Source organism: Anabrus simplex, chromosome 7 (genome assembly GCF_040414725.1).
Source record: "Anabrus simplex isolate iqAnaSimp1 chromosome 7, ASM4041472v1, whole genome shotgun sequence".
Lineage (NCBI taxonomy): Eukaryota > Metazoa > Arthropoda > Insecta > Orthoptera > Tettigoniidae > Anabrus > Anabrus simplex.
The window spans coordinates 319124593-319151457 of NC_090271.1; positions in this window are offsets into that span (position 1 = coordinate 319124593).

Here is a 26865-nt window from a genome sequence, read left to right on the forward strand (position 1 = left end):
TATTACTATTCTTATTCTTATTGTTCTTCTTCTTCTTCTTCTTATTATTATTATTATTATTATTATTATTATTATTATTATTATTATTATTATTATTATTATTATTATTATTATTATTATGACGTTATTGAATCCGCTATTATACCGTCATGGTATTATGGTAAACATAAACTGAATAAAAATTCATCACGCTGCCTTGGCTAGTGGTTTATCTATATAAATAATGTTCTAGGGGGGGGATTCGCTTTATGTAATTCAGTTATTCTGCCAATTTTTCAGATATTTTTGCGTTTTAGGTCAACTCAAGACTGTATCAGTGGGTTTTTATGTTTCGTCTCTGTTTGTCTGTTTGTTCCACTATCACGGCCAAACGGCTAAACAGATTTTGACCAAACTTCATATTTAGGGTATAATCATCCCCGGGAAAGGTTTTGATATGCATATGATTTAAAAAGCTCTGAATATTATGCGGGTTTATAAGGAAACGGACACATTTTTCTTCCATTTTCTCTTATACTGTTGATATTATATAAAATCCGTAGACTATATGTAAAATGTTCTTTCATTGAAAACATGTATAATTTCGCTTACTCTTCAAACGACGGAGAAAATTACTATTTATAGGGGGTCTCATGCTTTGCATTGAATGAACGACGGTCCGACAACGAACTTAAAGGTTACCGAGGCACGTCTCTGACTGCTTGCTAGCAGAGAAGTAACTTATTGCCAGTTTCGTCATCATTCCTGTAAACTCGTGGTTGTTCCTTGGGCAGAAAGCAAGGGAGGCGTCAATCCGCAATTCTGCGGGATATTGTTTGAATACCGTTGGAGGTTACATTCGTCCTCGAATAGCACTAAGGGACGTGGTTAATATTTGAATACTACCGCGGAGTGTAGCCCATTATTTCACACCATAAAGTGTCGTCAGGCATTTGGTATAATTTTTACTGTAGGCCTATTTCTACTACACTTCTGTTTTCCGCATTTTTTACCGCTGCCTTGACTCTTTAGTCTTAAGTGATAACACTATACGTCATCTTCTTATTTGTTTACCTAAGAATCCCTGCGCCTAAATTTCCCCACGTTACCGCCTTCTCATATTCGTAACTGATACCACCAGAATGTATTGAAGGGCACTTCATTTTCCAATACATCCACTTGGTATTTACTTATTTGTCCTATACGGCTGTCCTCTGTTATCATGCATTTTTCTATTACTTTCAACTTCCTTAACTGTATTATTTTCTACCTTAATTACTCCATATGTATTCGAATGTTAATCCCGAAATCTGGAGACTCTTTTCTTTAAAGAAAAATTCCAAGCCGTTGAAATGTAGAACGTTTAGTCCCGAAAAATTTCGAAATATGAATGCAATTTGAATGTCGGTGCAGACCTTAGTTTCCGGATAATTGTTGGCTAAACGGCAAGTCGTCCCAGAAAACAGATACCTACAACTTTTTCTCTATTACGTTTTTTCCTATCAATTGTAAGTTAAATAAGGTTGTATTTCTTGATTTCAAGTTAATTTTGTACTTTTTACATGTATATTTTATCGTTTCACACACTTATAGGAAATATGGAATCATCAAATTCGGCACGCACAATGACACGACCAGTGGCCAAATGTTAGCCAAATATTATGATTCCAGCTGTGCCTCGTGAGTATCAATAAAGTGATTATAATCTTACTCAGTGCATTTACAGTAATTTACGGATAAATCCGTATATATTGCAGAATACTGTAGCGAAACACGGGTACATTTGCTAGTAATTGAATATAAATTCATCCACACGAAAGATTACATCAAATTTGTATGGCATTAGGTGTTTACCCATTTGGGTGCACATGATAAAAATATAGATAATATGCCTGTAAGTGAAACAGGGAACATCTTAAATGTTGGACCAGTAGATCGTATAAGTAGTTTGACACCGTGTTTAGACGGTTCGTGTCTCCTAGTCGACAAACTTTCCACCGTCAGGAAATTGGCCAGGAGGGTAGGGTAGGTGTGGTGTACAATTTTTTTCACTATATTGCGTGCCAAAAGCCTCCATTTAATTCAAAACCTTTCCGCAGTGCTCATATGCAGTGACGACATATGACGCTGTTGATGGTCGAATGGTAACGTAGAGCTCTTGGTACTATTCGACAGGAGTAGGATATGTGCCGGTTATCTTCTCCCTTCCTTCTATCATATATCAGGTCATCCATTTCATCTCATTAACTCCTCTGATAAGTTTGACATCTCGAAGAGCATTCGATCGTAACGGGACAAAGGTTGGACATCTATGTATGACGTTATTGATTAGAATTTATTTATCGAAGGAAACAAATGTTCGCGTTTACTGAATATTTAGCATCAAAGTTTTTGTGTTGAGTTGGGATTTGCTCTTGTTTTCCTTAATGTTGTCGTTTGATCTTAAACAATATTTTAAGAGCTAATATGGCTGAAAACTCCTCTTTTCAAGTTACCTCTAACGTGGCATCGTACAATGAAATACTTCGACAGACTTTCAACATGTCACATGCATAATTCAGCCTTTGTTAACAGGCCGTCTATTGTGTATCATGGAACGTCTGACGCTTTGTTAGAGCTTAGTAGGTAGTGATTTGAAAGGGCAGGGCCAAGAGTATTACATTTTATGGCGATATGTTGTCATATTAACGGCTATGGTACAATCTGTAGTATGTTTCATGTCTCTGCTTTATCTCCTCAACCTTACATTTTTGGTGGACAGCATTGTCATCATCACGATAGGGATATTTTCTCCATTGCTAACTACTTTACTGTTGCGTGCGATCATCCATTCTTAATGTCTGCCATTTACTTCTGAAGTATTGTCCATGCGCATTAATGCCAGATCAACAACTGTTGATAGTTTGGCCGCCAGTGAATTATTGTTGCTCACTTACCACCACGCATGGGACACGTGTGTGGTATTGAGGAGGTAATTCCTACGGACGTGAGCAACCATCATTGTATACTCTGTTTCATGTCTGATAGTAATAACGCCCTAGTTATTTTAGTATATCATTTATATATTGTTGTGTATTCCAAAGAGGGGCTGCCTGGCCGAGGCAGCTCGGTTCACCCCGAAGGACGTGGGATCGAATCCCCGTCAGGAAGTCGTAAAAATTTAAGAAACGGGATTTCCACTTCCGGAGGTGCATATTGCCCTGAGGTTCACTCAGCCTACACCAAAAATGAGTACCAGGTTAATTCCTTGGGGCAAAGGTGGCCGTGCGTAGAGCTAACCACTCTACCCCATCACGTGCCGAGGTTAACAATGGTGGAAGCCTTTAACTTTCACTCCTCCAAGGGCCTTCATGGCCTGTACGGATGTATCTTTGTCTTTTTGTGTATTCCAATATGTTGCCATACGCTAAATAATAATAATAATAATAATAATAATAATAATAATAATAATAATAATAATAATAATAATAATAATAATAATAATAATAATAATAATAATGATGATAATAATAATAATAATAATAATAATAATAATAATAATAATAATAATAATAATAATAATAATAAATAACAATGTCCGCCATAAAGTATTTTCCCGACCTTCCTCTTGTCCTTTTGACTTCCAACCTTCCCTCCATAAGATTGGTACACCAGGTTGAATCTCTCAGCAAGTAGCCTATGAATCTCCAGTAGGCCTATTCCTTCTACTACCCACCTACCGAGCTCGATAGCTGCAGTCGCTTAAGTGCGGCCACTATCCAGTATTCGGGAGATAGTACAGTAGGTTCGAACCCCACTGTCGGCAGCCCTGAAAATGGTTTTCCGTGGCTTCCCATTTTCACACCAGGCAAATGCTGGGGCTGTACCTTAATTAAGGCCACGGCCGCTTCCTTCCCACTCCTAGCGCTTCCCTGTCCCATCGTCGCCATAAGACATCTGTGTCGGTGCGACGTTAAGCAACTTGCAAAAAATAAAAAACAATCTACTACCCACCTAATCTTTTCACCTGCTGGTAATTTTCATTCGCTGGGCTGAGGGGTTGAGGCGCTGGCCTTCTGCGACATGCGGCGCCAGCACCTCATTTCATCCCTCTCCTTGAGAGTCCATACAGTCCAACACTCTGCTCAAATGTTTTAATGTATTTCTTAAGAACATGTTTGTTTGTTACCTTATGTCAGAAATGATTTTTTTTCTTATTTGTTTCATTTAAGATAATTATAAACACGATATTTCTAGTTCAGTGAAGTCCTCCGCCGCGGGGAATGGGTAGTTCAGAAGTTAGAGTGATGGCCTTCTGATTGCAGGGTGCGGATTCGATCCCGGCTCAGTCTGGTGGTATTTGAAAGTGCTTAAAGACGGCATTCTCGTGTCAGTAGATTTACCGCCGTGTTAAGTGGGCTACTACCACACAAAAGCACCACTGGTCTGCGGTGGATAATTGTGGGTGCAAGGTGAAATATACGAACACACACATATATTTTTATTTGTAGTCCATCACTTTCAACCCGCACTGTAGTGTACGGTGGGAGAATCGAGACTACTACAACTGTAAAACGCAAACCTCTGGATTTCGTGTGTGGTAGTAGCCTCGAGTCTCTTCTCCTCTTGTATGCCGTGCCCAGTCTCCCGGACGTTGGAGATTAGAACGGACAAAGTTGTTCTATCTTCAGCAACACGGTAGTTCTTATTCCAATCCAGTCCTGAATGTTCTTCAAACATGACGTTCTTTTTCTACCTACTCTTTGTTGTCCTTGATTTCTTCCTTTTAAAATGAGGCGCAATACTTAAAATACTGTAAATCAGCATCATCATCATCATTTTCATATTTTTCCTATTTTTTAATTCCTCTTTATCATAATATTGTAGCCTATTGTTTAGTAGTTGAAGAATGTTTCAATTGTAAGTCTATTTATTTTAATTTTGCACATGTAAATACTAGGGGCTGCCTGGCCGAGGCGGTAAAGGCGTGCTTGGTTCGCCCGGAAGGACGTGGGTTCGAATCCGTAAAATTTTAGAAGCGAGATTTCCACTTCCGGAGGTGCATATGGTCATGAGGTTCACTCAGCCTACACCAAAAATGAGTACCAGGTTAATTCCTGGGGGCAAAGGCGGCCGGGCGTAGAGCTAACTACTCTATCCCATACGTGCCGAAGTTAAAAATGGCGGAAGCCTTTACCTTCCACTCTTCCAAGGGCTTTCATGGCTAGTACGGAGGTGACTTTGCTTTTAAATGTAAATACTGTATTGTCTGGTTAGATGGAAGAGAGGGCCTAATGGCCTTAATCTTGCCAGGCAAAATAAATCCATTTTATTGAATTGTATCTTTCGCCAAATAACACATGCCCCAGGTACTCAAATGTTCTACATTTCGTGGTGGTCAGCAGCTCTCTGTTAGAGAGTACGCTCTGCAATATCTGTTCATTAGACACATGCTTTATCCAGGTAGGGCTTACTGCCTTCTAATTTCTAACGTTGTTTCTCTGGTTGCTAGGTGTATGGTGGTATTGATCATTGTTTTAAGAGCAAGTGCATTTGGGGAACCATCCTCTGTCAACACTAATCATATATATAAGTGTGTGTCAGTATATTTCGCCTTTCGGCCAAAACTACCCACCATAAACCACTGGTGTTCGTGTGTTCTATTAGCTTCGCGTCTCCCATCGTGCAGTGTTGTGGTTTCTTGTCGGTATATGTGGTGGTGTGGTAGATATGGGGGGGGGGGTGAAATTTGCCGACTACATATAAAAATAGACGTGTGTGTTCGTATATTTCATCTTGCAGCCAAAACTATCAATCGCAGCCCACGTGTTTTTGCCTGGTAGTAGCCTCAAATCTCCCATCATGCACTGTAGTGGTGTGCCGGTAGCTGTGGTGGTGTAGGATATGTGGGGGAGATTCAATTTGGCCGACAATGTACAGAAATGGACGTGTGTGCCGTATATTGCACCTTACAACCACAACGACCACCGCAGACCACTCGAGTCTCCTAGACTATGTGGGTGCGTGCCTGTAGCTATGGTTATGTGGGGAATGAGGGGGAGGGGTTGAAAGTGGCCGACTTACTCATTGAATGCGTTAAAATGTGTGATAATGTACCGGAAGGATCGGTGTGAGAGTGTGCTCTTTAAGAATGTGATGTGTACTCCTTGGTTTTATATACCACGTATGATTAATCTGGCAGGAGTATGGTGCCCTCAGAATCATAAAAGTTTGCAGCTTGAGTACACCTGTGCATACATTCTGTAGTTCTTGAATAGAATGCACATACTTACCGAAACTGCTCCTTAAAGTTTAATTGAGGCAATAATCCTAACCGTCAAAGAAGAAGAAGGAAAATCAGGTTTCATATCCAGAATTCCAATTGATCTCAAATGATTTGTCACTTTGTTTCAAATGATTAGAATTTCCAGTGAGATTAGATTATTGTATGGCTATCAGTAATGCTCAGGGATAAACATTCTATTCTTTTGGTGTTAATTTGAAGGATTCCTTGCTTTTCACATGGTTGGGTTGCTTTCTCACGTGTTGGATAAGCAGAAAACCTTTTTATGCATGCGCCAGACAACAAGACACCAATAATGTAGTGTACAAGAATGTATTTTGAAGAAATTACTTAGTATTTATGATATTTGTGTACCTCAGAAAAAGAACAAAAATTAAAAAGAAACGAAAAATAGTGTTTTAATGCACGTCTTCTGTATGATATAGAGAAAGCTGCATGGATATAAAAAATAGCAAAGCAGGTTGTCTTCTGGTAATCAGGAATTGAAAAAGAAGAGGTTTGGCTCTTCCAAGATCAAATTTTTCAGCAAAAGTAGGAGAATGGTCTCGGAGGACGTAAAAACAAATCATTCCCCATGCAGTGAGCTGGAGTGAGAGAATGGTAGATAATGTTGTTCCACTACAGGTGTCTGCCTGATAAGAAGCTTTAAATCTGACAGGCACATGACACCATTTAACGAATGAATTGACGAGGAAACCGCAAGCCGACTGCTCAAAATTCATAGTTGACAGTTCCTTGCCTTCTTACTCTGTGGACAATGGTCCCTTTACAGTTACTGCTGTAGTGTCTTGGAGTAGGCGTAGAGGGCCCTTAGAGGCGCAAAGAATACAGAAAAACAGTAAGAGTGGCAACACATGGAGACTTTTACCCTATTGTTACGTGCCACTCTGTAGTGATGGCATAAGGATTATGTTCTTATATCATGAAACGAAGAATATCTGGAATATAATGAAGTGCTGCTATAGTGCCTGGTGTATGCCCAAATTGTTTGGAATCGGTTTCTTATAGCATTGAAGAATAGTGTTGGTACCGAGTGACAAAGCATTCGGAGTTTAACACCAGGTGCTTATATAATACGGAGGAGTTACCTCTTTTGTTGTACATTAGCTATTCAATTAGTCATGGAAATATGCTGAGGATTTTTAACTAGACTTTCAGCTTATTAAGTCATGCCGTTTGCATATAGTACAAGATGTCAAGTAGATTGCCCGTGGCTACTGAACCCACAACTTTCGGATTTCAAGTCCGATGTTCTCTCTGTTTACGGTGGCCTGAATCATTCTTTCTCTGTTGGGAGTTAGAGATCTGGCCAGCATGCGCTATAAAATGGAGGTATATTATTTCAAGTAGAATTCAGTCGCAATAGTACAGGCCATTAAGTTCCTTGGAGGAGTGAGACTTAACCCAACCAACGTTGCTCCCAGGTACTCATTTTAGTTGCAGGCCATGGGAAACTTGTGGACATGTGCTCCTCCACAAGTAAAAATCCCGTTTCATGATATTTTCGACTTCCTTCCTAGTGAACGGAGCAGGCATTACCACTTCCACTAGGCGGCTCTTAAAATGCAGTCATCAAAACTAAATATTCGATTCGATCCTTGAGTTGTGCTGGTGCTGTAGCATCCCAACACAATGTAACTCAGATCCCTGTTAACAAATTAAGGATGGCGTAGTGCACTGTAGCTCAACTGGAAAAGCATCGGATGCGATATGAGAAGGTCTTGGGCTCATTTCCCACTGGTGTCTCCCTGTAAATTACTGTTCGGTATCTAAAATCTTCTCGCCTTGGACTATAAGTACTCAATAAGATATAATAACGTAAAAGTCTACTACTACAACCAATTCGTTCGCGGAGTGGCGCCTGCAGTGAATGCAACACGATGTACGCTCATATACTGGAGTCGGTTAGTTCGTGGACTGGCGCTAACAGTGTAGGCAACACGATGTGTACACTCATGCACTAGAGTCAGTTAGTGGACTGGCGCCTACAGTGTATGCAACACGGTGTACACTCATATTCGATCCTTGAGTTGTTATAATAATGTTATTTGCTTTACGTCCCACTAACTACTTTTACGGTCTTCGGAGACGCCGAGGTGCCGGAATTTAGTCCCGCAGGAGTTCGTTTACGTGCCAGTAAATCTACTAACACGAGGCTGACGTATTTGAGCACCTTCAAATACCACCGGTCTGAGCCAGGATCGAACCTGCCAAGTTGGGGTCAGAAGCCAGTGCCTCAACCGTCTGAGCCACTCAGCCCGGCGATCCTTGAGTTGTGCTGGTGCTGTAGCAATCCAAGACCTGTAACTCAGATCCCTGTCAACAAAGGAAGGATGACGCAAAACACTGTAGCTAAACTGGGAAAGCATCGGACATGAAATGAGAAGGTCTTGGGCTCATTTCCCACTGATGTCCCGTTGTAAATTATTATTATGTATCTAAAATCATCTCGGCTTGGATTATATATACTCAATACGATCTAATGAGCTAAAAGCCTACTACTACAGCCAATTCGGTGGTGGAGTGGCGCCAACAGTGTAGGCAACACGGTGTACATTCATGTAATGCAGTGAATAACTTCGTAGGCTGGCGCCAACAGTGTAGGAAACACGGTGGGCACTCACGAACTAGAGTCGGTAAGTTCATGTATTGTCACCCACCGTGCAGGAAACACAGTGTACACCTATATACCACAGTCAATATGTTCGTGAACTAGCGCTAACAGTTCAATGATCACATAGTTTTTTTTATCTACATTTTTGGCACTTTTACCCGTCGTGGTGTAAGGGTCAGTTTCGGCAATTTCAACAGCGCTATTGCGTAATTTTCTGGCAGAACTTAACATTTTCCTGTTGCTCAAACTACAACATTCTAAGCTTCTGCGACTGACATTCAACCTTCACAATAGAGACAGTAGCTCTGCTTACTCTGTAAGCACATAACTGCCTCTTACTGGAACTAGCGAAGAATTGTCACGGAAACATCCTGTGTTGCGAACTCTCCACTGTAGTTCACCACAGCAACATTAGACGGCCAGTTCACGAACTTAATGACACTACTACCTATTTCAATGTAAAGCACTGGCGGACACAGAAAATTCAGTATGAGGAGTAAAATGCTAGATTGAATCAAAGTAGTATTCAGCAGTACACGGCCAAGATAAGTCAACAGCGACGACTTCCCCTAAGACATATTTTAATAAATAATGCATCTGAAATTGATGGAAAAGCTCAGTACCATTCAGGTTAATTTATAAACTATGATATACCATACTTGGATTATTTATTTATTTATTTATTTATTTATTTATTTATTTATTTATTTATTTATTTATTTATTTATTTATTTATTTATTTATTTATTTATTTATTTATTTATTTATTTATTTATTTATTTATTTATTTATTTATTTATTTATTTATTTATTTATTTATTTATTTATTTATTTATTTATTTATTTATTGCACACTACAGGACTTAGTGTCTCAATTACAGTGGCAACTACGACAGATAAGCTACAATTAACATGGTGAAACTTATATCTAAATAAACTATGTTCTACAATTTTATCTAATCTACTATAATATTGATATAAAATATGAAAGTATTTTTTGAAAGACTAAAGAACCTTATACCGAGCTCGATAGCAGCAGTCGCTTAAGTGCGGCCAGTATCCAGTAATCGGGAGATAGTGGGTTCGAGCCCCACTGTCGGCAGCCTTGGAGATGGTTTTCCGTGATTTCCCATTTTCACACCAGGCAAATGCCGGGGCTGTACCTTAATTAAGGCCACGGCCGCTTTCTTCCAACTCCTAGGCCATTCCTATCCCATCGTCGCCATAAGATATATCTGTGTTGGTGCGACGTAAAGCAAATAGAAAAAAAAAGAACCTTATGTTAATGCGGTGGAACAAAGCACGACAAAGTGAAATGATAAAATAAATGAAGCAATACATTATATCGCACAATATTGATATAAGATATGAATGTATTTTTCTAAAGGCTAAAGAACCTTATTTTAATGCGGTGGAACAACACACGACAAAGTAAAATGAAAAAATAAATGAAGCAATACGTTATATTACATAATATTGACATAAAATATGAAAGTATATTTCTAAAGACTAAAAAACCTTATGTTGATGCAGTGGAACAACACACAACAAAGTAAAATGATAAAATAGATGAAGCAATATGTTATATTACATAACATTATAGAACTTCAGCTTACAATTTCCCCTATTTTTAGGACTTCATACAATTGAGCGATGAAGTTCAGTTACAAACTCACTCAGTGGCAAACTGAAGTCAAGGCCATTATTTTTCTGAATGGCACTGTTGAAGATACTGCAGAGTCTGTTTACCGGCGAGTTATCATGGGCACACGTCCTGGATTTTTCATTTTAAAATGTTATGTTATTTCTGGAATTATATTTACGACTCTGAGAAACGAAACCCTTCAAAAGTACTTCTATTTCATACTGTTGATGTAAGGCAATGACACTCAGTCATTTCAACAGTGAAAGAAACAATACGTGCTATGGGTCTAATTACCGTTTGAGTTGGTCGAGTGGTATGTGTCGCGGAGCTACGAATTTTCATTCAAGAGATGGTGAGGGAAGGGGTGAGGATTCCTCACGTCGGAAGCCCTAAAGTTGGTTTTCCAAGGTGTCCCATATTCACATCAGGCAAATAGGGGGCTGTACCTTAATTACGTCACGGCCCCTACCTTCTCGCTCCAGGCGAGGGCAAAAATCGTCGACGTGTTAGTGCAGCGTTAAACTCCTACCGAAAAAAGTAATGCTCTATTAAAAATCAGGTTTAAGACAGGGCTGCTGTTTACGAGGTATCACCGATGCAGTTCAACACATATCTCGAAGAAACAATCAATTAAATTTTTTATGGAAAAAGTGGAGCTTGTATTGGGTGTCGCAGAGTAGAGTGTGTAAGATTTGCAGACGATATGGTTGTGTTGGCATAAAGCGCAAGAGAAATTATACAAATGTTAGATGAGCTCAACACGGAACTAGAACATTATGGAATGATAAAAAATAATATCAAATGTATGATAATTGGAGGAAGAGAGAGAAAATGTATTAATATAGGAGGTAAAATAATAGGGCAAGTCAATAACTTTGAATTATTAGGAAGTATGATCAGGGAAGGTGTGTACTGCACAACAGAAATTAATAAACGGATTGCCTTGGCAAAAGAAGGTTTCAAGAGAAAACTGAAATTACTTTATGGGGAAGTAAACAAAGATTTCAGGAAAACACTTGGCAAGTGTTAAATCTGGTGAATTGTGCTATACGGGGCTGGATCTTGGACAGTAAGGAAGAAAGACGAAAGAAGATTGCATGCACTAGAGATGTGGATATGGAGCAGAATAGAACAAGTGAGATGGGAAGACTGGGTAACGAATCAACTGGTATTACGAAGAGATGAATGAGAACGAAATATGTTTCAAACCATTAGAAGAAGAAAAATGAACTGGCTTGGTCATCGTTTGAGGAGGGACTGTTTACTAAAAGAAATAATAGAATAAATGGTGAAAGGCGAAAGAAGAAGAGGAAGGAATGAAATATTCGGACATGGAAAACATGGTTATGGAAGGTCGAATGTGGAAGAGGTTTTTCACATGACAAAACCTGCTATAATGCAGAATACCTGAATGAATTACTTACGGAGAACACTTGTGGTGTAAGGAAATTACACTAGTTCATACTTAATTCATTGCCTATGGAATGTATACATTTTTACGTGAATAACCCTCCTAGGATGCAATCTCTAGCGTCCCATACATATTTTCAGGTGTTTTTTCTTGTCACGTCTATAAGTTATATACAACACGATCTATTCCAGTGAAATACATGCTGATCAACAGATTAAGGATCATTGTATCGAAAGTGTATTTATGTTTGTGCCTGTGACGTCATCTAACGATGCACGAGAGGAGGAAGTCTAGGCATAAATTGGCATGTCAGGAGAAAGTCGTATCAGACTAAGGGAGTGCATAGCAATTGAATGTTCACACCGGTGTCAAATGAGTCGGTGCACACCAATCTACAAGTTCAATTAAGCAACAATCAGCAATCGACAAGTTAAATTGGAAAAAAAGTCGCTATTGAATGTGATGTACATAAGTACATAAGTACTGTTATGTCTTTCATCGTTCAGTCTTCAAGCCTCTGTTAATTTACGAAACGCCACCACATTTTCTAACTACTTAAGTTGTGTGTGAATTTGTATATGATGATGCTGTATTTAGAATGTTAAACTAGTAGTATTTCATGTAATATTAACTTCCCATGGAATTTCTTGTTGTACTTTTGTTGTAGTTGTTGTTGTTTCTAGATAAATATGCTTTAACATAATTATCACACTATCATGCTTTTGCTGGCAAGACCTAGGGATTACAGTGCACTGTTTCATCTGGTATGGGCTAGAACAATTTTGTTACTTTCATTGTACTGTCTGTGTCTCATTATTGGCTTCGACAAAATGAAAGTGACTGAGGTATGAGCAATGCAAACAATGCCACTCCTAATGCAGCCAGTCCCTGCTATGAATGGTGTGAAAATATCGCTCATAGGGTGGGTTGGTGCATGCATTTCAGTGGGCTTGGCAGACTGATAGGCAATAGCAACACCTGGTTCATTGAGGAAAGCAACGAGAAACTACGTCACTCCTCACTTCCCTAGTATGCCTCTTCAGTGATGCCTGGCCCAATTATGATGGCTGACGGTGGAGCTGTTGAGGTCCAAACCAGTCTACGACTGAACACTTAACAACGCATCACACTAGTGTAAGTGACCATTTCCCATGCGATATTTCACAATTACGACGTATATGTTAATTTAAAAATAACTCCTGATCTTTAAATTACTATAAAATTAATCTAATCTAAATTAATCGTCTTGGTCTCCCTCTACTTCTCCTGATCTCCATGTCCGAGTTCATGATTCTGCTAGACAGAATATTCTCTCCTTGACCTTTATAATTCGGGCTATGTCTCCTGATGTACAGCCGTGTTCCTTCGTGGATACTATCGTTTCTCTTAAAGCACTATAAAGGTACCTTTCAGGATGTGCAGCTTTCTTGTACATTGCATTGCCTAGTGTACCAGCGTGTTTGTTGTACACTAGCACATCAAGGAAATGTAATTCAGGTTTAATTTATATTTCCATTCTGGAATTGATCAACCTGTTTATATAAGTTAAGTGCTTAGATCAAGAAGCGTAAGAGGGATGGTACAAACCAGGAATTCAGGAAAAAATGTAGTCCTTCCTTGCGTGGCAATTATAACTGAGAGAATGGGGAGCACTTTTTTTTTGCTAGTTGCTTTACGTCGCACCGACGTCCTATGGCGACGATGGGACAGGGAAGGGCTAGGAGTGAGAAGGAAGCGGCCGTGGCCTTAATTAAGGTACAGCCCCAGCATTTGCCTGGTGTGAAAATGGGAAACCACGGAAAACCATTTTCAGGGCTGCCGACAGTGGGGTTCCAACCTACTATCTCCCGAATACTGGATACTGGCCTCACTTAAGCGACTGCAGCTATCGAGCTCGGTAGGGCGCATTGTTAGGAAGTATAATATGAGTCCAGTTCGTACCACACACCAGAAGCTCAAAGCCCCGTTTCGACCAGCAGATAAAAATCACTTCTTCAAACACCTGGCATCTACGAAATTCCATGTGGTTGTGGCCACTCATACAGTATAATGGCATGACAAAAATGCTTATTAGCACCAGGGTGAGAGAGTACTGTACATCAGTTCAATTTAGATTGTCACTCTTTCATCTTCTACACAAAATTATATAGGGTCTATGTCAGTTTGCCACAGCAGAATACTTCTACAATACAGACCATGAAATCTTCTTTGCCAAGGCGAGGGTCATCGGGTCTATAAAAGATTACTATGCTTGACTTTTGAGGGAAGCCATAGAGATAGATCTGTGCCAATGTTATTTTAAAAATAAAGACGCCTTCAAGTTGTTGCATATATGGAGACGTGTACTCCAGAAATGCATACGTAACACGACCATGGCACAGCGCGACGCACTCACCAGAAACTATCGGCAGAGGGCGCGGAGTCAGTATCTTCCCTCCCGACCACCATAGAACAACTCGACGATCCCTGAGTCCAGTTAGTGGGGTTGGGGGGGCGGAAGAGAATAATTTGGTCGTTATTCCCTGAAAAGACTTCCACATTCCTTGAAACATGTTTATACTTACTGTCAGTAGCAGACCTTCACATGTTTTGCCCTGATTAAAGCCAATGAAACCAATACTTGTTAATATATTCAAGTAGCTTTACTTCAGAAATAACATTAGTTATTTAATAAATTAATGTCAGTCTTTCCACAAGGAAGATCTTCGAATTTTGACCAGACAAGAAAAAGGTTCATATATTTTTAAACTGCTGTCCATCAAAAATACCCCAAATTAAGATGATTGAAACCTAAAATGTCTTCAAATTTTGGAGCACTTACGTATGAGGATTGACTCTTCAAAAGGTCCGATTTCCACTTCCAAAAATTAAATCAATATTTCGTACACATGCATTTTAGTAGTTGAATATTATTGATTACCATGAGTGATTCAGACCAGAATGATGTAATTCCTTAAACGTTATAGCAAATCTGATCACGGGTACGCTCCATATTATTGTACGTTTCTTGCGGCTTTGTTAAGTCGGGAATAGCACCTTTTGAACAGACACTCCTCGTATGTGAAGGAGGTTTTCCTCTATGTGAAATTCATTAAAAGTCTGTACATAATTCTACTAGCAGATTCTTCCTTGCTCTACCTTATGAGATTCGTAACAACAGAGCTGGAGGTGGATATTCGTTTACTGGTGGAAGCAGCTGATCAACCATAGTCATACCGCTAAATTTACTTTTTGAACATCTGTTTCGATAGCATTACTACATCAGTTTGTGTTTAGGATATCGCTGTCCTTTTTTCCATTTGTCAAATACAAATTCAAATAAACTAACATTTTTAAGAGTTCTTCTTCAAAATTCAGTTGTTCTCCATATAACAATTTCTGTTTAGTTTTAATTTCACTATTTATGCAATTGCAAAACAGTTTTTAAGCCATTGAAATTCCTAAACCTTCGTTTCAATAGCGATATACGTATTATTTTATACTGATACCTCTGTTCTTCAGGTAGCAGGTACGGACTCCTTTATGGAGGCAGCCCTGTACTCAGAGATTAGCATGAGTACACTATTCTTCACCAGCGTTTGTTTCCCATGTTCGGGGCGACTGCAAGGGCATCTGTTGCGCATAAAGGGGCGGCCCGAATAAATGCTGACAGAAGCTCATAAATGCCATTATGACTAGTGATCCCATCGTAAAAATAGCCTAAAAATGAGTGATGGTAAATATCAGCCTTGGAAACGAAGAGACAACGGTGATGAAGTCCCATCAACACCCTGACGTGGCAGGAGCTGTACAAGGAAAAAGGAAAAATGGAAAACACTTCTGTTCTATTTGCAGACATTTACTAAAATTTGCCTGTTGTTTAAGTGTGACCCGGGATCGTGCCTAAGGATTCCAATGTAGTCCTTTAGCCCTTATAAATTGGAAACTCCTTAAAGCAACACACGCTGCTTCCAACTGAAATTTCCATCTTATTCAATACTATAAACAACAACTGTCTGCCACTTTGTGAACGTTCCTTGTAAAGCTTGTTGGAGAAGTCTGATAATATATTAAAATAGGATAATAGTTGTATTTGTTATTAGGTTAGAAATTTCTTGAAATACGTACCTTTCTTGTTAAATAATCCCCTGCATTATGTGTAAGCTAAGTTAATAAAGTTAGTCAAGTTTCTAAACAACAAGAGATTTAATGGGCTTGCTTCTGCTCGACTGCTCAGCTCCCCGGAGAAAGAACAGCTGGGCTGCCTCGGTCATTAATTCACAGCTTTAGAGAATCTCTTGAGTTCTGGTCAATCAAAGAATGATCATTAGTATTCAAGTAAGGTGCCACCGTTAATTAGACTACCCTCGTTCGTTACTGACTGAAATTAAAATGTAAGTACTGAAATTATCTTGGAAACACTTTGGAGTGAGTAATCTCCCTGCCTGTTCACACGAGGTCGTGAATGCACACTATTTTTATATCGTTGAAAACTCTGTACAGCCTCCAGTTCGCAATGCACAATATTAGCTGCCAATTTTATGTGTTAATAGCTGTCGTACCCATCTTAACGGGTTACTGTTTGTATAATTTTGGAAGTTAAGTGCCAGAACTCCTCAACTTACAATAGTGTTGACACACTATGTTATAAAGACTTTGGATGGACATTGTAGTAGGTTTTAATTGTCGTTATATGCACTGTTTAGATAGAACTAATAATTCAAATCAGGAAAAGTAGCTACATTTTTCAAGAGTAGAAAAAAGTTACTTCGGCAATTCCTGTCGTATTATATCCGGATCTCTGGTGACTTACCTGGTGTTCACCTGAGAACATTAATTCAAGCTCAGCCATAGATTGCTCAGTAGAGACCAGTTTACCCCTAGAGTAAAAGAGAAGTTATATATTGACGTCTAGGCATCCTAGACGGCCTCAAATTAAAATGCCTGCACACTTTAATGAGATCATATTTATTATTATTATTATTATTATTATTATTATTATTATTATTATTATTATTATTATTATTATTATTATTATTATTAGTCATTAAAATCTACAACATAAAAATTCGTACTTGTATATTTTCTCTACTACACGGTAAAATGTTGAATCATGAATCATAGGGCTTGGAAGACGAGGGAGTGAGTACAGATTCTTGGTTACTCCTCTCTTCGTAGCCTCTTACGACATTGAGGGGTTATAGATAATGGACCCTTTCACTCCATCCACAGGGGAGATAAACAGTTCCCATAAATCGAAACCAAATTGAGCGAAATCACAAAAGAATAGTAAGGTTCATGAACTGTAAGAAAATGACAAGATAATCTAGACCACTTAAATATAATAATAATCGAATAATTAAAAATTAAAAATTAGCCCTGCGGTGTAGAGTATCGCGTTTGTCTCTTATTCCAAGGTCCTGGGTTCGTTCCCGGCTAGTTTAAAGATTTTAATTCAGGAGTGAGTAGTAGAACTGAGGTAACTTGATACGAGATTTTCTCAAGCTCTTAGGCCTAGTTACAGGGAAAGAACACACATTGAAAAGATGACGCTACTATCGTAGTATATAAGGCGTGATGAAAAAGTTTCTGTTTGAGTGCGTTGCTGCAGCGGACGTTCAACGTATACGACTGCGATGCGGGTATATAAGCACGGACATATAGGAAAAGGGATTAGTGTGTCAGTGGTATCTTGCCGAGATGCATTCGTTGAATGCGGCCACGTGAACTATGGAGACGTTATTACCTAATGCGTCCAAACAGGACCAACGTGCTGTTATTGTGTTCATGGGTGCTGAAGGACAAACACCGGTGGATACCCATCAGAGAATGAAGGCTGTATATGGGGATACATGTCTGTCGAAAATCACCGTTGTGGAATGGTGCACAAACGCCCGACCCCATACTGCAAATGTCATCACGCGGAAGGTACGTCAACTGAAGTGGGAGATACTCGAGCACCCGCCCTATAGTCCTGATCTCTCCCCATGCGATTATCAATCCTTCGGTTCCCTCAGTGAGGCCATGAAGCGTGCAGCAGGACACAGGGTTTTACCTGGTGCGTCGGTGGAATGAGTGACTCAATGCTTACGACGATTTTGCCTGATTGGCCTACCAATTCAGGACTGTACGTCCGTACAACGGAACCATTTTCATCGCACTTTTTACATAAACGAATTCTGGTTTCGAAGGTCACAATTGATAATGCTAATTTCGGATGGACTCGCATCCCGAAACATAATTCTTGTTAAAATACCAACTTCGAATAATATTAGACACACATTAGTACAGGGCTATATACCATACAAGCCAATGAAGCTAGGTTTCAACATTTTACTGAAATTTACACAGGATACCAGGTGTATGCCTAAGTCTTTTCCGGTATCATTAAGATATGGCGCCAGCGAAAAGTATGCATCGAACAAATTTGACACATACGTCAGCTTGTGCGTCTGACATTACCCTACCAACACATACAAGTTGAGTCCGCCAAACAATAGCGTCTGTGTTGTATCGTTCAGTGATCATGTCGACGTTTGTGCCTGAAAAAGAATATTAGCAGCTCGCATTGATTTTTGTTAGTTTCTCAAAACAACATGTGAGACATGTTCTAATCGACAAGAAGACCATGCTGGTGGGACAGAGCGGTATTGTGTATTATGAACAGTTGAAGCCCGGCAAAACCATTAATACACAACGCTGACCCTAACAAATGCTTAATTTGAATAACGCATTGATCGAACGATGACGGGAATGGGCCAGAAGACATGGCAAAGTGATTTTGTTACATAATGATGTACCGTCTAACATAGCAAAACCAGTGAAAGGCGCATAGAAATCACTTCCATAGGACATCCTTTCGCACCCGCCGTACTCTCCCGACCTGGCGTCATATGATTATCACCTCTTCGCATCAATAGCGCATGCGCTCACATACCAGCACTTCAGCAATTTCGAGGAAATTAGAAAATGGCTCGAAGAATGGTTTGCCGCATGGCATTCGTAACTTACCTGAAAGATGGACGATGTGTGTAGAAGCCGATGACCAATATTTTTAATAAACAAGAAATGAATATCCCTTTAAAATTACGTGTTTTCTTTACCACTAAAACCGGCAATATCTTATGCATACACCTGGTACGCTTTTGAAACACAAGACAGAAGGCCGGATAAGAATAATTGAATAACAATATCGAACATTGCAGTGAACATGGAGAAGTCACATAAATAGAATTGAAGTTAATCAATTAACGAATCTGCTTACGTACAATGAAGTATGGAGGCGGAACAGTCATCCATGAAGTGTCTAAAATGGTTATTAATACAGAATGCCAATCCGGATCTCTGGTGACGAGTTTGAAGGCCGCTGGCGGCGCTCGTATCGACTTGATCACGTCGAAACGGAGAGTAATGACTGACGTCAGTACTGAGAACATGTGTGTAGAGTTCCTTGAGCTTGGCTGCAACGATGTCGTAGCGGAGCGACCCTTATTGGGAGAGCTGCATAACAGGCGTTTCCGATGCTAAATATAGATATTCTGCAATCCACGGAATGTGCAAGAAGCGTGTTATCTTGATATCAAAGTATGGGATCAGTGCTATATTGAATAAAAATGGCGAAGACTGACTGGGTCTAATTCCAGAGGGAAAAATGCAGTCAAATTCGCGACGAGCCTCCAGCCATACACCAGAAGTCATGGACCTTGTCTTAGGTGGTAACTCTGCCCCCAAAGTACTACCACACGTAAGTTCAACAGCTAACATCATAATCAACAAGCACCTGCAATTAGAAAAGCGGAAAAAGCACTGAGCTCACAAGCTGTTGCCTTGTCACATTTCAGAACGTCGCACTATCGCAAGAAACTTTATAAGGGCTCTTTAGCAGGAGTCAGATGGATGGAGACCTTAGACGAAGCATACGTGTACCTTAGTGACTCTAACAAATCCCGCTCGGTTCACTACCGCCCTAGAGACAAGTTATCTTTTTATCAAACATTGTATAAAGAATGCCAGAAAAGTTTACGAAGGGGTTTCACGATCATCGCTGGATACTGTTACAATGGCAAGTTTTCCATTTTCTGTGTCGCTAATAATATGAAGGTGAACTCTACATACTATTAACTCGTGGTTTAACACCCATTTACATCACAGATATTCCACCACTGTATGGAAGGGCGAAAAATAATTTATGAGTGCATCAATATAAAGCATCCAGCCACACCTCACGTTCGAATTGTTTATTCTTAGAGAGAATGAAGATAGAGACTGCAATCCGTGCAATTATTTTTATTTCCACTCCGGTGAAGGCACCCGGTGGGTCGCGCATGGACTTCTGTACACTTGAACTCCCGCAAAGGGCCATAGGAAATAGACGTTAACGCACTATCAATGGCCTCTGCAAAACTTTTCAGGAGCTGTGGGATAAGGTAGACATGCTAGCTCTGTGAAAAACAGTCTTCTGCAATGGACATTACGTTGTCATGTTTAAAAAAAAAAAAGTCAAATTGTTTTAAGTGCGATATAAAATGATTGTTAGTTGATGTTTAAGTCTGAAGCTTAATAAGGTGTGTCGGTTTGATATATGAAGTGTGGTGCGGTAGGTGGAGAAGACTGAGTGTACTAATGGACTTCGAATGAAAAAAGTTTGTCTGTGTTAAAAAAAAAAGTGTTAATTGTTTTAGGGGCGTTGATGAGGGATTTTAAATGGTTGTTAGCTGATGTTTAAGTCTTAAGTTTTTTATAAGGTGAGATGTAAATAGCGGGAGTAGTGCGTGAGAGGTGAGGGTGACGTATCAAGGGAAGAGGGAGGGGTGGGGGACTTGACCCCACTCCAAAGAAGATAGACTTGAGCATGTTCGCACGGAAATGAAAAGGATAGGGAAGGTAGTGTGCTGACAAGGGACAAGAGTATGTGTGACGTACATAGCGGAAGTGTGTTGCAGGCCACCTGTTGGGTCTGGTTTCAGCCAGGGTGGCTTGTAACACATGATAAGGAAAGGAACACAGTGTTTGTCAGCGAGGGTCGGTGAGATACGATACCAGTTCTCACGTGGCAAGGCTGGTGGCTGCTGTAGACGGGTTGGGGGGCGTGTGTTCCATGCCAGGGCTGTTGCAGCGACCAGTCTAATTTTTTTTTTTTTTAGGTGGTAGTCAGGGGTTGGGCTTTGGGTAGTTAGTAGTGCGGTATCGTCCTGCATGTGTGCTGGCTATCCGCGTACGTGTGGGATGATACTGAGTAGATGTAGAGGTAGTAAATGTAGTTAAGTAGTTTTAAGAGATATGTAGTTCTTATTATTGCTTGTTTTCCTTTGTTTCGCTCTGTCTGTCTTTATTGCCTGTAAGCCGATGGTGTACACTAGGGTGGGCAATAAAGATATGTATGTATGGACATTACGTTGTCGGACTATAACTAGAAAAGCTCCCTGTCCAATTGGTTATGATCGTTGGTGGATACCTGGCTTTTCATAAGCTAATTACCCTTCAAACATCATCCCCAGAGATTCCGAACGACCTTCTGTAAAACACCGGAGAGGACTGGTTACGAGACTGTGCCACTGGGTTTACGTGATAACCAAAGGAAAGTTACTTAGGGTGAAATTAAATACTAGTTAGAAAGTCAATTCAATACAGTATTACTTACTGAAAAATAATTCTTCTGATTGGTCTTCTAGGGACCCAAAATACACAGATATATACCAAGCATATCTTACGAAACATTTCTTACTTTCCCAACTCCCATACAACTTTCGTCCTGATTGTTCTCAGACTAGCGCAATGGTGCCGTAATATCGGTTGAAGAATCCTATATTTAATAATATTTTCGTGGAATGGCAGCCATCGTGGGAGGAGCAAGTTAGGCTGGCCCCATCCACAAGCGATGGATGTCGGCACCTGCGTATTGAGTCCACACCACTGCCGCTCTCCCCATCGATAAAGAAGGATAAAACGAGGAGCAATAGGCCAACACCGTATTTGAAGATTCAAAGCCTATAAACTACTCGACGAAGAGTTTTCTGGAGACCATCCCATTCTGGAAATATCTCGAGCAACTGGTCGAACAGGCAGCCAGTTCAGATGTCAACTAACTGTCGTAGGGTATTGAGTATGCTGTATTGTACTGCTGTGGATTACTGAGTACTGTGGAGTATCGTTTGTGTACTATTAAGGAGTACTGAATGAAATAATGTGTGTGTACTGCCGTGTAGTACCGTCTGTGTGTACTGCCATGGAGTACTGTATACACCGTCGTAAATTTCAGCGTGTGCACTGAGCGGAGTCTCCGGTTCTATTATGAAGTGTTCACGTGGAATCAAATCGCCATTTATTTGCATTAATAAAAGTCATCCAAGTGGCAGATTACCTATTAGTTGTTTACCTACGCGAGTTTCTTAACACTTTCAAACATTTGGAAATTTATCGAACCTTTCCCTAACTCGTCTTTCCATAAACGAATAGTTTCACCAAATCTCCCTCTCGAATTGAAACTTCATTTTCTTATTGTGATCTTTCCCACTTTCAGAAACACCCCTCCACCTACTTCGTCTCTTGGTGTACTTCCACGGCATCTCTCTACTGGCAGTTCGGAATATGCTTAGTCGAGCAGCTCATCTCCTTACTCCGAAGAGTTAACAGAAAGAAGTTTTCAATATTTTCCTAACTCTACTCGTTTTTCGGAAATCAGTGTTGGGTTGCGGAGTTGTATTCCAGTTGAATATCTGACGCAAAAGTGAGTTAAAGTCTGTTTTCGTAGTGGAGGTGCGTAGGCCTACACTGAAGTCAGTGAGTGCCTCGTGTGCCATGTCAGCGATGAGTCTTGTGAAGACCGTTGGAGTGTACGACCTATAAACGACAGCCGGGGACTGTTTGTGACAGACAGTGTATAATTGTCATCCTGAGTTGTAACTGTAGAGCTAGTGTGATTTTTAATGCATAGGTAACGGTGGTTAGAATAATCTTAGTCATATAATCAGACGCTATCAGTTGTGCGTTTGTATATCACCCAACCGGCATGGCATGTTAAAAATAAATATATTCAGGGTTCGAGTTTATATTAAGAAATCGATTAGAAACAAATTAAAAATTATCACTATTTCGAAGCTGCAAAACTGTGTACATGGGATTTTTTAGGCAACCATTCTGGTAAATCATCTCAAGGTCTGAAGAGACTCCTGACGCCACCTCACATGAGAAATGGTATTTCGTATATAAGGGCTGGAACCACCGCTTTCTCATAGAAAATTCCACCGGTAAATATTTTGCCTCTCCTTCGCCATCTGATCCTATTGGGAACTGGATCATTTTGTTAGAAGGCTTCAAATTATCTATATCAGGGCCTCTCAAACGCCCAAGATCTCACGGGTGAAAATCAAGGCGCAGAGACTCCCTGTACTGTGCATCGGTCCGACTCGGCTCAACTTGGCTCGACTCGGATGGTGTAGTGTGCTGAGAGCGACGAAGCGTTCGGTGATAGACGGCTTGTTTTTCAGTGAAATAGATAAGCGCAAGACAACAACATAATAATGGAGCTACCTGTTTCGATGAAAGCAAAGACTTCCGAAAGTCCATTTCAATCAAACTGGAAAGTTTCGTATTTTTTGTCAGTCGTGATGACAATGCCAAATTCTTAATCCGTGGGGCAATAATTATGTGATAAGTTAATCGAAAAGATATATTTTCCAATACAAAGGCTTTGCTCAAATTCTACGAGAATTTGTCGAAGGAAAATTTTACTAAGCTGCATCGAGAAGTAGCTAGGATTATTTCTATGTTTGGTTCCACATGCATATGTGAAAGTTTTTTCCTGTTTTGAATTGTACGAAAACTAGATTGCGTGCGAGTAGGCCTATTTCTAATTGTAACTTAAAGAAGGCTCTCAGAACTGCTGTCAGCCGGTCCCTTGTTCCAGGCATAACTGGTTTCATTGCAAAGATAAAGGAAAAGAAGAGCTAGAGAAGATAAATTGTCTGATCAAACCAAATTGAAAGAAGAGTGTTCTAACACCGGTAACATTGTCCCATACAACAGTGTCCCCGCTCACCGCACATAAACATTTCGCAGTCGAGGTAGAATCAGCGGGGAAGGTGGAGAAGGCGAAGACAGACCGAACGGGTAAGACGGGTGTAGGGAAATGGGAGTGGGTATTTGCACTCTGGTTAACCTAGTGAAGTCTGATCTATATTTAAACCCCTTAACCATGTTCCTTTCACTTTGGGAGTTACAAATCGTAAGCAAAATCTTGTAACTCAAAATCGTCTCTTTTTAAATTCACTGCTATCCCCGCGAAATTTACTGAGGCTCATCCAGTACCATATTTCCTCTCTGTCCTACATTTCTAATCTAGAGTTTCCTCTGTTTGTCCAGCCGGATCATGAGTTTCGGAGCTATTAGCCTAAAGGTGAACCCATTTACGTCAAGCAAGGTTAGAAATTATTTAGCATGTTGTGATAGGCGTTGTAATGCCAATAATAATAGTCGGAAGCAAGAAAGAAAGAGAGAAAGAAACAGAAATAAAGAAATAATGAAAGAACAAAAGAAAGAAAGAAAGAAAGAAAGAAATGTGAATAGGCCGCAGGTTTAATACAACATGTATAAAACCGAGGCAGTTTTCCGTGCTGTTAGGGGTGAGAAACTGTGAGCTTTCATTCGGGAGATAGTGGGTTCTAACCCCACCGTCGGCAGCCCTGATTATAATTTTCCGTGCTTTCCTATTTTCAAACCAGGGATATGCTGGGACTATGCCTTAATTAAAGCCATGGCCACTTGCTTCTCGCTTCTAGCCCTTTCCTCGCTATAAGACCTATCTTTGTAGACACGACACAAAGTAACATGTACGAAGAAAAATAAAGTACATAGGTGAAAGTTACAGTTCAGTGCGGTGAAGAGTGAGGAAGCGTGCCAGAAAAACAAAAGAAAGGATTACATATTCTGTAGAGTTATTAATACTGTAATTATCAGCACTTGAAAAGAAATGCCATAATGCATTTCAATTTCTCCGATCCCCTGATCTATTGTGGTCAACATATTGAAACTTCAGTTCATTTCTCTCTAATGGGATTACGCTCTAACCAGTCTTTTCACTTTAATCTAATCAGTAACGACATACAAAGGACGATGTGAATGTCACTCATCTCATTGAACATACGCATTTGAAGGAAAGAATGCAAGAAAGGGAGAGACGCCATGCAGGGGATTGTTTTAATTAAAACGGGGACCACGTTGGCTGAGAGATTACAAGTCGTAACGGGCTCAAAATTCCACTCTCTACGGTAAATGAATGAGATTCATTATAGTAACATCAAGGAGATTGATTGAGCTGGAATTATTAATAAATTTTCATCTTTTAATCCCATACACGAGGCACTATAAAAGCCCTTAACTGCAGTCTTCTGTTAACATTAAATTATGAAATATTCAATTACGAACTGTTAAAAAGCGAGAGTAATAACTGATGAACAAAAAACAATAATTTATTTTTATTGTACATTTTAATTGAAATTTAAGAAAATGAACAAACGTTCAAGTTCTGACCTTCAGTGGAAAACTCAAGAATTTGCTGCGAGTCAACGAAGGCTAATCTGTAAATAAGATGTTACAATTCCAAAAATTCGAAAAATTCCAATTCGGATTGGCGACCTGCCCAAATCTGCCATGCTGCTAAAGGCGTTCGAATGTTCAAAAATATGAACACTCAGATTAATACAGCCTTGATGATGGGGTGAACATGTGACTGTAATATCCACTCAAATCAAAGATCAATCGCAAATATTCTACGGTATGAAATGCTGGCTGACTATCATAGAGTTCAAACATGGTCTAGTCCAGGGTTAGCACACCATTTCCGACTAGTGTGTCACTGAAGATATTGTTTAGTACACTTTACTGACAAGCGTGCCACCAGTTATTTTCTTTCTAATCATCATGAAACTTCACTACATTTAGGTATTAGAGTGCATTGTATATAAATTGATTCTACTGAATGATTCATTACTTTTTTTGCAATCATCACTGAAAATTGCATTTCAAAACAGAAATATTTTAAGAGACGCATCTTTGCGTTAACCTAATAACATTTGTAAAAAATATGGCCATGGAATCAAATGTGATATACTTCTGTATTAACGCGTAATGGTAAAGTATTCTATGTTGCTAAATTTTCAGCTTATTTGTTATATGCAACAATATTAAAATGTGTTAGTGCCGTATTTACGGGAATAATTCCCGCATATTTCTTCTTTTTAAATTAGGCACGAAATTGGGGTGCGCTTTTTATTTGCGTCAAGGTTGGTGCAACCTTACCAATTAGTAAACAAAACATCCAAATGAAAAGCACAAACATCAAGAAGAAAACAAGCACAATACTTACCGTAAGGGCAGTAGCATAAAATACGAAGCATGGAGGGCAAAGGCGAGAATTAAAAGACCAGGGTCTTACATAACTTTGACAGGTTGCCAGGTAAATATTGCTAGCTACTAAATGACACACGAGATAAATTTAAAACGAAGAAAATTTACTAAGTAAATGTAATTTGAAAATGGTATAAAATAAGAACTATATATATATATCTTTTTCCAAAAATTTAAAATGCAATTAAACTAAATGAGAGAAACAGTATTTTAAAATAAGGCTGAAATTAAGATGAAATGAAGCTCGCATTAACATAGGCTTCCACCAAAATTAAGGTTTGAAAATTCATTACTAACTCATTACCTTACATACAGAAAGATTAAAATTTATTTTAAAATTTGGTTGCAACCGATATGCGGGCCCGCGATATAAAATCTCTTTAAAATTGAAATTTGCTACACTACTAAAATGCTAAATTACAAGACTCACACAAGGACACACGAAAAAGGAAAAAAATAGTGGCTCCAACCGCGAATTAACATTACACCAGAAAAACGAGCTAGATGAAAACACAATAAAATAATAGCGCACAGCATCCCCAACAAAATGA